This window comes from Setaria viridis, chromosome 6 (assembly GCF_005286985.2).
Source record: "Setaria viridis chromosome 6, Setaria_viridis_v4.0, whole genome shotgun sequence".
In the NCBI taxonomy this organism is placed as follows: Eukaryota; Viridiplantae; Streptophyta; class Magnoliopsida; order Poales; family Poaceae; genus Setaria; species Setaria viridis.
Window position 1 is genome coordinate 1,541,115 of NC_048268.2, and position 9,666 is coordinate 1,550,780.

General features: G+C 48.1%; 1 pseudogene; it reads right to left on the minus strand.

Annotated features, from left to right (window-relative positions):
- Nucleotides 1–1,677: 1,677 nt before the first annotated feature.
- LOC117860725 (cytochrome P450 711A1-like) lies at nt 1,678–4,730 on the minus strand (annotated as a pseudogene).
- Nucleotides 4,731–9,666: the final 4,936 nt, after the last annotated feature.

Below are 9,666 nucleotides of genomic sequence, written 5' to 3' on the forward strand. Positions count from 1 at the left end.
AGGCCTCCATAACCTCACCTTCTGTAGTTCGTTCTGTGACTTTGCATCGAAGTAGGAGGCGAGTCAGGTTTTACAGGGACCATACTTCATAAGTTCATATGATTACTTTGCCTACATCCAAGAGGGTGCATACTTCCTACATATTAAGGAAACGTGCTCACGTTCCCTTAATATGTTCCATTGTGCCGGCCACTTGTTCTCTCACTCGGCGTGGCCGCGTGGGTAAACCGTGGGGTTGTGGTGGAGCCCACATGACGTAGAATCGCGTGCTAGCGGCACTCGCTACGTGAAGCCACGCTTCTCTCTCCTGTCAATTTTTTTATCCTCAAATACTGATGTGGCTCTTTTATAAAGAGTGGGGCCCGTTGTGTGTGCTTTGGGAAGAGCTAAGCTCGCACATCTTGTCATGCCCACTTCTCTCACTGCACGAGCCTCGAGCTCTCCTTTGAAGCTCGAGCTCTCCTTTGAAGCTGACTTACTTTTATCTCTCTTTCCCATTAAGCTAGCAGCTATCTTAAATTGTTGGAGATGCTCTATAAGAGCTACTTATGTTTGAGTTGTGCGCTAAAAGTTAGATCATTAGGTGGGTTATCTCTGGTACCATTTATTATTAATATTAATGAAGTGTGCCACGTAAATATATAAAGTAGTGTTGACTCTTAATGTTGGAGGAGACCTGATAGCACAAGGTAGCTATCAAATCAAGCTCAGCAGATGCCAATGGTGGTGTCGGAGCTGGATGCCATTTGCCTGCCTTGTCCATATATCCTAACTTCAATAGATGCCGACCACGAGAATTGCGGTCCATTCCTATGTGCCGACTGGGTAGCACCATTGTATTATTCTGACTTCTGGCCTTTCCATAGGCCCTGACGACATCCTTGAACACATACTAAGGCTGTTTGGGAGCCCACTATCCTATGTGGGTCGTGCCAAGATTTTGGGCTCCAAGACAAAGCCTTAATTATGTTTCTAACAGAAGACTAATCATACAATTGATCATACAATATATGGTTGATCTGACCACTGTATATGTACATATATAGTACTTTCTGAGGCACATTCAGGGCTAGTTTGGCAGAGCTCCGGCTCCTCTGAAAACAGCTCCGGCTCCTCTGGTGAAATAGCTTCTCTAGTGGAGCTGAAGTCCTTTTGGAAAACCGTTGGGTAAAACAGCTTTTTTGTGTAGTTTAAAATGGTTAGATAAGATAAAATGCCCATGATACCCTTTCCTTTTCCTTTTTTTTCTTTTTTTCTATTTATTTTCCTCCTTTTCCTTCCTATTTTCTCTTCCTATTTCTTTCACCTCCCACCATCGGCTCCCTATCCGCTCCCTCTCTTCCCATCGCTCCCAGACCCCGTTGCCCAGCTCCCGTCGCTCGCCGTCGGCCCGCGGCCGGCCCCTACCTCCCGGCCGTCGCCGACGCTATCTCCACCCACCCCTACCTCCCCGCCACCGGCCGCCTCCCGCCTGTCGCCGTCTCTGCCTACCCTACCTCCCCGCCGCCAGCAGCCTCCCGCCGGTCGCCGCCTCCCGATTTTTTTGGCTCTGCCTCCCCGAAACAGCTCCTCTCAGTGGGATTCGCGGGGTTCCGGAGCCGGAGCCCTTTCGCCCGGAGTGCACCCTTTGGCAGGGCTTCGGGAGAAGCCACTCCCGAAGCCCTGCCAAATAGGGCCTCAGTTCTTCCTCTCGATGGCCTGCACCTTGACACCATACTTGAAGTTGACTAAAATGGAGTACTGGAACTGCAGGGGGAACTCCATCCTGGGCGAGTGCCTGAAGATGTAGTTGCGTTAGAGGTGGATGACGACGAGCTTCAGTTGCTGCATGGCGAACTTCTGGCCGATGCACGCCAAGGGCCGATGCCAAAGGGGATGAACGCGTAGGGGTGCCTTCGCTTGCACTCCTCGCTCTCCGGGACGAAGCGCTCCGGCCAGAACACATCCAGGTCTGGAAAGTCCTTGGGATCTTTCGCTAGCACGCCGGGCGTGAGCCACACCCATGTGCCCTGTGAGGGTGCCACAAGTGTGAGATACTCGTCATTAGTGACCGGTTTAACACAAAAGGAAAATTATCACTACTAGAAAACTCGGTATTAGCACCGGTTCATAGGGTGCATATCTTCCGAAAATGCATCTGGGATTAACTTGTCGAGATAAAAGGGGATCTTTTATCACGGGTCCTAAAACCGGGATATAATACAAACCGGGAGAAAATGGTCGCCACGCCAGGGGCTGCCTTACCAACTGGGACTAAATGGTTTTGCAAAAAAATTTGCAAAAACAAAAAAAGTATCGGGGTCCCCCACACGCGCACGTCACAAGTCACGCAAAATATGCGCGTGCGTGGTCCGTGGGATTCGAACCCATGACCTCAAGCCTTGCGCGTAGCTTCCTTGCCATCCCACCTACACACCACATCTATCTATATAGGGGATGCTATCCTTTTGTATTAACTCATGGAGAACCCTTTAATCTGGGTTGGTAACACCAATCGGGATTAAAGACCTCATTTAATCCCGGTTGGTAATAACAATCGGGATAAAAAGGTTCGAAGGATTTAGTCCTTTCACAGCTACACATGGGGGGACTTTTTTAGTCCCGATTGGAAACACCAACCGGGATAAAAAAGGTCGGAGGCCTTTATTCTTTTTTCAGCCACCCGTGGGGGACCCTTCTATCCCGGTTGGAGTTTCCAACCGGGACTAAAGGGCCCTCTTTTATCCCGGTTGCTTTAGTCCCGGGTGGTAATATCAACCGGGACTAAAGGGTGCCTTTTAGTCCCGGTTGATCTTACCAACCGGGACTAAAGGGTCCCCGCGTGTGCCTGAATTTTTCAACCGGGACTAAAGGATCTCCACAGGTGGCTGATTTTTGAACCGGGACTAAAAGGTCCCCTTTAGTCCCGATTGCAAATACTAACCGGGAGTAAAGTGTAGCGCACCCCCTTTTCTCCCGATTCGAAATTAAAACGAGACTAAAGGGGTAGTGTATGCATTTTTTTATCTTCCTTTTATTTTGATGCATCACCTACTGGATTTTGTTGCAACTTGCATGACAAGGCTAACTACTGTAGCGCATGTAGCGCAGATGATGTCTCTTACCTTGGGCAGGAGATAGGCTCCAACCTCTACATCCTCGGATGCTTCCCTTGTAACCAGTGGAGACGCGGTGTAGAATCTCATTGTTTCCTTCAAAACCTATTAGGTCCTGTTTGGATCCCTTCATTTTGAAGGAATTGGAATCTACTTAATGAAGTAGGCTAATTTATCTTGGAATGTGGTATTCCACAACTTTCTAAAGTTTAGATATAAGCCTATCTTAAATTCATGAGGTGGGAGATGGAAATTGATTCTATAGATTATGGTTATTAGAATAGAATTCAATTCTTATAGCACGCTCTTGGACTCACTTCCCTATAGTAGAAGTGCAGCATATAAGTATCTCTCCCATATCGCCAACAATAATATACAACTATATTCCACATATAATTATATTAGCTTAATTAATTTGTGTCTAAATTATGATTATTAGAATGGAATTCAATTCCAATGATCCAAACGGGGCCTTAGGGAAACCATTTATCACTAATTTATATTGATAAATAAATAAATAGACAATTTCAAGTTATACTGTGCAATGCCGTAAACAAGGCAAATCAAACTAATTAATTAGCCTAAACCATAATCAGACTACTTTCATAAGCATTAAATTACATGTCATATCAGCAATTTTGCTGACTTGATAAAGTTTTTATGAGGAGAGAGAAGGGAAGTTTCATTGTATGTAAGAGAATTTTTATCCCATGACACTTCACAAGTACAGTTACCTAATTTTCAATTTTTATAACAATCTTGATAACAGTGCAATAAAACCTAACCCGCTCGACGTAAGGGAACTTGGTCTGAAGATCGTTGGAGCTCGGCACCACGTCCTTGGGCCCGAAAGCGTCGATCTCTCGAAGCAGCTTCTCCTCCACCTCCGGGTGCATCGCTACAAGGTATACCAAGCTGGACAGCGTGAACGACATGGTGAACGACCCGGCGAGCAGGTGCGCGTAGGTGAGCGCGCTCACGTAGTCCGGCGTCAGCATCTTCTTCATGGCCTCCGTGCTCTCGCTGGCGTTGAGCAACACGGACAGGAAGTTCTTCTGGTCCCTGTCGGCCTGCGCCTCCCGCTCGGCCACGATCTCATCCAGCAGGCCGCTCATGGCTGAGTTGGTTTCTTCCAACCGCCGGTCGGCCGAGCCCGGCACGCGCAGGAGCAGCTGCCGCAAGGGCTCCTGGAGGAACGGCACGAACTGGCCGAGCACGATCGACAGGGAGCCTGACAGGCACATCTTGAGGGACGTCGTCGTGGCGTGGAAGTGTTTCCGGATGAAGTCGGTGGCCGGGTCGACGCTCTTGGCGGCGGCGAGGTGGCCATGTCCTTGGTGAGGCCAAAGTGGACGCCGAAGGCCACTTGGCCGATGGTGTCACTGAAGAGCTTTAAGAGAGGTCGGAGAAGGTGATCTCCTCGCCGGGGTGGAGGAGGCGCCCGGCGCGCTCGACGTAAGGTTGGATGGCCGGGATGAGGCTTGCCACGTGCGACGGCTGGTAGATGGAGATGATGACGTTCCGCATGGATTGCCATCTCGAATCCCTGCGCGAGGCAAATGTTCAGACAAGCTTGCAAGCTCAAGCATGCGTATCTGGAGACGACTATATAATGTAGTATCTGCGAGCATTTTCTTTAACAAGAAATTAAGTGATATGGAACTATTAAATCTCTGCAGACAGTATATGAAGCTTATGCACAAGATTTTCCATTTTTAAATGCACAGTATAAATCTGTACTTGATCGTGTCTTCAGCAGAAGTCCAGAGGACCCCATGTGTCTGGTGAGGGGGACATAATACGATCAATATTTAAGGAAGACTTGAAAAATCTAAGAAGACTTATAGGTTATATATGAAACTAAAAAAATGTGTGCAGTACTTTTAAAAGAAAAGGGAAGGACACCATATGTTACATACTTATTGAAATGAAAAAAATGTAAATAGTATCTGAATTTGCTTAGGTCCTTGCACAAGTGCTGCTTCTTGTTGATGCTCTTACTCTTGAATGAAAGAAAAATAATTTACATCATAAGTAAGAATAAAAAGTTAAGACCATAAGAGTGTTCCATTTGCTTATTTAGTGAAGAAGATGTTGACACAGAATCTGGATCTTAAGCTTCTGCTTTGAACAACACGAAGGATTTAGAAGATCTACTAAACTCCAGTGCAGGCTCCAAATCGGCTCGTGAGTGGTGCAAAGCGTGCGAGTCAATTTGACCTGAAAATTGACAAGGTAAACATTAAATTCCTGAGCCGATCGGCAGTGAAGCCTCTCGAGCTCATGAGTAAACATTCTTGGAATAAATACCATGACAGATAGATATTTAATGTAAGCATGTGGTGTAAATACATGAAACATTAATGGCATGTGGCATCGGCTATGTTAACCCTTTTTAGTACTGGTTGGGAGTTCCAACCGGTGGGAGTTCCAACCGGTACTAAAGGTCATCCATTAGTACCGGGTAGAACCTCCACCCGGTACTAATGTGCCTGAGGGCATTTAGTATCACCCGGTACTAAAGGGGGTCACCCACAAATCAGGCCCTATCTCCTGCGCCTGGCCTCACCCATATCTTATCTTCCCGGCCCCCTCCGCCTGGCCTCACCCTCTCCCTCTCCCCTCTACTTTCAGCTCCCGCCAGCCTCACCCTCTCCCTCTCCTCTCCGTCCCTCTCTCCCCTTCCTCTCCTGTCGCTGCCCCCTCTCTCTCCCACCGCTGCCGGCCTTCTCCCTCCCTCCTCTCCTACCGGCCCTCCCTCTCTCACTCTCGTCCCCCTAGCTACCACGCTCCGCCCCTTTGCTAGCCCTCCCTTCCCCCTCCGCTCGCCCCTCCCTGCCAGTGGAGAGCAGCTGCAGGGCGAGGTACGGTGATAGTGATGGAGGGCGCGGACGGCGGGCTGCAGCCACGATAGGGGCGCGGATGGCGGATGAGAGCTCGGCCTCAGCGGGTGGCGGCTCCAGCGGCGTGGCCTTGACTTCCTCCCCCGGTACGCCTCTCTCTCCCTCTCTCTCTCTCTCTCTCTCTCTCTCTCTCTCTCTCCCTCCCTCCCTCCCTCCCTATGGTAGAGGTGCGGGGGCATTGGCGGAGTGCCGGCGAGGCCGTGGATGTCGGCGGCTGGCAAGGCGGCGGCTAGCGGTGCGGTGGCGGGGCAGCCGGGCGCAACCGGCGGGATGAGGGACCAGGCGGCTGGCCGGATTTCTTTTTATTTTTATTTTTAATATCCCTTTAGTACCGAAGTAGCAATACCGGTTGCACAACCGGTACTAAAGGGGATTAAGAACCGGTATTGTAGGCGCTTTCCCCAACAGTTTGGGTTCAGGGGCGACGCCCAAGATCATCTCCAACTCGCGTTCGTGCTCACCTAGCAAAGGGAGAAAAGAGGACGCCAAGTTGCTCGAGTTCTTACATATTTGTTTTTTTTATCGAAGTTAGCAGGAGAATCTTTACCTATTTTTTTTAATAATTTTTTTATTCTAGACTTATTTAATTCGCTTTCACGGGGAGTCGAACCTAGACCTGCTAGGTGCTACTCATTAGGTGCACTAACCAGGCTAGAAGTCCTATTATATTTTCACATATTTGTTGAGAACGTACGGGAATAGCCCAGGAAAAGGTTGCTGGCCGAAAACACGGTCTCATCTATGTATATACGGTGAAAGTCAAATGGATATATTATCTTTACTCTTACTACTGCAAATATTATACAAAACTTAGACATTCCATGTATTTTCTTTTATCAAAAAGTCTCAACATGGGCATGTGGCCAATTATAGTGCGCAGCCCATAACTTAACACATGAAAACAGTCGTCGCTAAGTTTTCGTGCACATGACACAAGCTCCCACGGATCCAACTAACGCCACGAGGTAGTCTCAACCGTTGATTTTGCAATGTTTGTTTCTTCTTTGGTATTATGCACATATATCATGATGGGTACATCAAACATCAAATATCGCGGGAGAGCTGAGGGGAAGCCACTGTGACATCCGTCCACGCCTAGCACCAGTACAGGGCACACAGGGTGAGAAGCTGAAAACAGAGGAATGGCAGAAAGGGGCTGCGATGAAGGGGAGGGGCGCAGCTGAAGAGGGCTCACCCAGGCACAGGAGTCGGCAGGGAGGCTGTCACTGAGAGGCAGGACGACGGCGTAGAATCGGGCGGTGGTGCTGTGGACGAGGCCGGTGTTGGGGCGCTCCAACACGAGGTAGCCACCCGCGACGAGCACCTTCCCAGGCGCCGACGCCACCCTGCGCCCAGATCAGAGCCCAGAGATTGGGGAACGCGAAATCTAGCGGAGTAGTGGGATATAGTAAGATGCTGGTGCTAAGGCCGGGCTGGAGGACGGGGTGGCGCCGGGCTGCAGGTCGAGGCGCCGGCCGTCGGGATGCTGGTCGAGGTGCTAGGCCGGGTTGGACAGAGCAGCGAGCGCCGGGCGGCGATGAGGAGCGAGGGGGATGGCAGTGGCGGTGCGTGGTGGGTGACCGGGAGAAAGAGGTGAAGCTAGGGTTTGGACTTTAGACTGACTGGTGGGCCTGTTTAGTGAGTTTTGCGTGCAAGAATGAGCCAGAAGCGCGCGCGGAGGGAAATGAGGGACATGGGCCTAAGGAATGTATGCTGATAGTTAGATGTATATGTTGGGTTATACCAACCAGTAATTTGATGGAACATCTAATATATTATATTATCGAATGATGAGCCGTACTAACGTGATATAACGACAAACGGCCTGTTGCTCAGCTATATTGACGAATGTTCATTCGGTATTTTCAAACTTATAACGACCAACGTCCAACGGTATATTGGGGGTTACGGTATAGTGATGATCGGTCTCCTCTCGTTCAAACCCTAAAATGGCTGAGGATATTATGAATTGTTTCAATTTTTACAGCTGATGCTTCCAACCTCTGACTTCGTATATGTCGTTCTGACGGCTTGATTGCAAAGATGGACATCCAACAGGTCACGTGTAGCCAAACTCTGACTTTCAATTTGCTGGGCTTTGAAAATTCCACCTTGATTGGACTGATGGATAGCCAACTGGTCACCTGGACGAAAATGGATCAGATACAGACGTATCTTGATACAAATACAGATAGTTTTTTTTTCTCGAATCGAATTCAAATACGAATAGTGACAAGATGTGTTGAATATTGATATTTATTCTATTCGGATCTTAGAAATGCAACTTTGAGTATCCGAATTCGGATACGGTACGGATATTGAATATCTGGATTCGGATACAAACTTATCATTTGAGTGTTTGAACCCCTTCGATCAGACGGACGGACGGATAATATCCATACCACTTTCATCTCTAATCACGTGTATGTTCAGTCAAAAGAATACAAACACTAGCTACATGTAGATGGAATGACAAGTTACAAACACAGCTAGCAAATGACAAGTTACAAACACAGCGAGTAAATGGAATGGATTCGTTTATGTGACTGACCACGGAAATTAAAGATGATAATTCGGTAGATAGTGGAAATTTATTTTTGTGTCCAGTTGTACGACATTCGCATCAAGGTATGGCAGTACACTGCTGGAGAACTCACCTTTTATCCCGGTTGGTAGGGGCTAAATCTCCAGAAAAATCATCCGAGATAAATCTTTCGAGACAAAAGGGGTCCTTTAGTCCTACGTTGTTCCATCAGGACTAAAGGCCCCCTTTAGTCCCGATTGGTAAAACATGTATAAATAAAAATACTCTCCATTTTCCCTCATTCTAACCGACTCATTTTTTCCCTCTCTAAAGTATAAAACAAAGCATAATAACAATAAATAAAAGGAGGATGAAGTAGCTAACCTTCACAACACTTTGGATGGGTGAAATTCCCACAGAAATGAGGAAAAAAATTGGGCAGCACCTCCCCTAGGCTTGCTTCGTCGCCATGGAGAGGAGGATGAAGCTCTCTATCTTGTGGAGTGGAGTGGCTCGAGCTAGAAGAGGAAAAAGAGGTCTCTGTCTGCGATTTTATAGGGGAGGAGCTTTTGTCCCGGTTGGAAATTCCAACCGGGACAAAAGTAAACCCCTTTTGTCCCGATTGGGAGTTTATTCCCGGTTGGAAGCTCCAACTAGGACAAAAGGCTCACCCTTTTCCAACCGGGAGTAAATCTTTTGTCCCGGTTGGAATCTCCAACCGGAACAAAAGCCTCGCCCTTTTCTCCCGGTTGGAGTTACCAACCGGAACAAAAGGGGGGCGTCGTCGGTGCGAATTTACTAGCTGTTACAATCGGGAGGGGCTTTAGTTCTGATTGGTATTTACAACCGGGACTAAAGCTCCCCCCAATCTAGCCTACCGTGGCGCGCCTCCTTTTGTCACGGGCCAACTTTAAACCAGGACAAAAGGGGATGTATAGAAGGTGAGTCTCCAGTAGTGGCAGCACCAAAATATATTCATGGCAGTGCCTTTCTTGACCTGCCACCGCAATTGTTGATGATCATGTAGATATACTTTTCTCTATTCAGAGAAGTTATAATGTCAGATCGTACCTCGAAGAGAAGTTTCATCACGTGTTCATCAGTTCCTCAGGTTTTCCCTTCATTGGGTTTACACCACCATCGT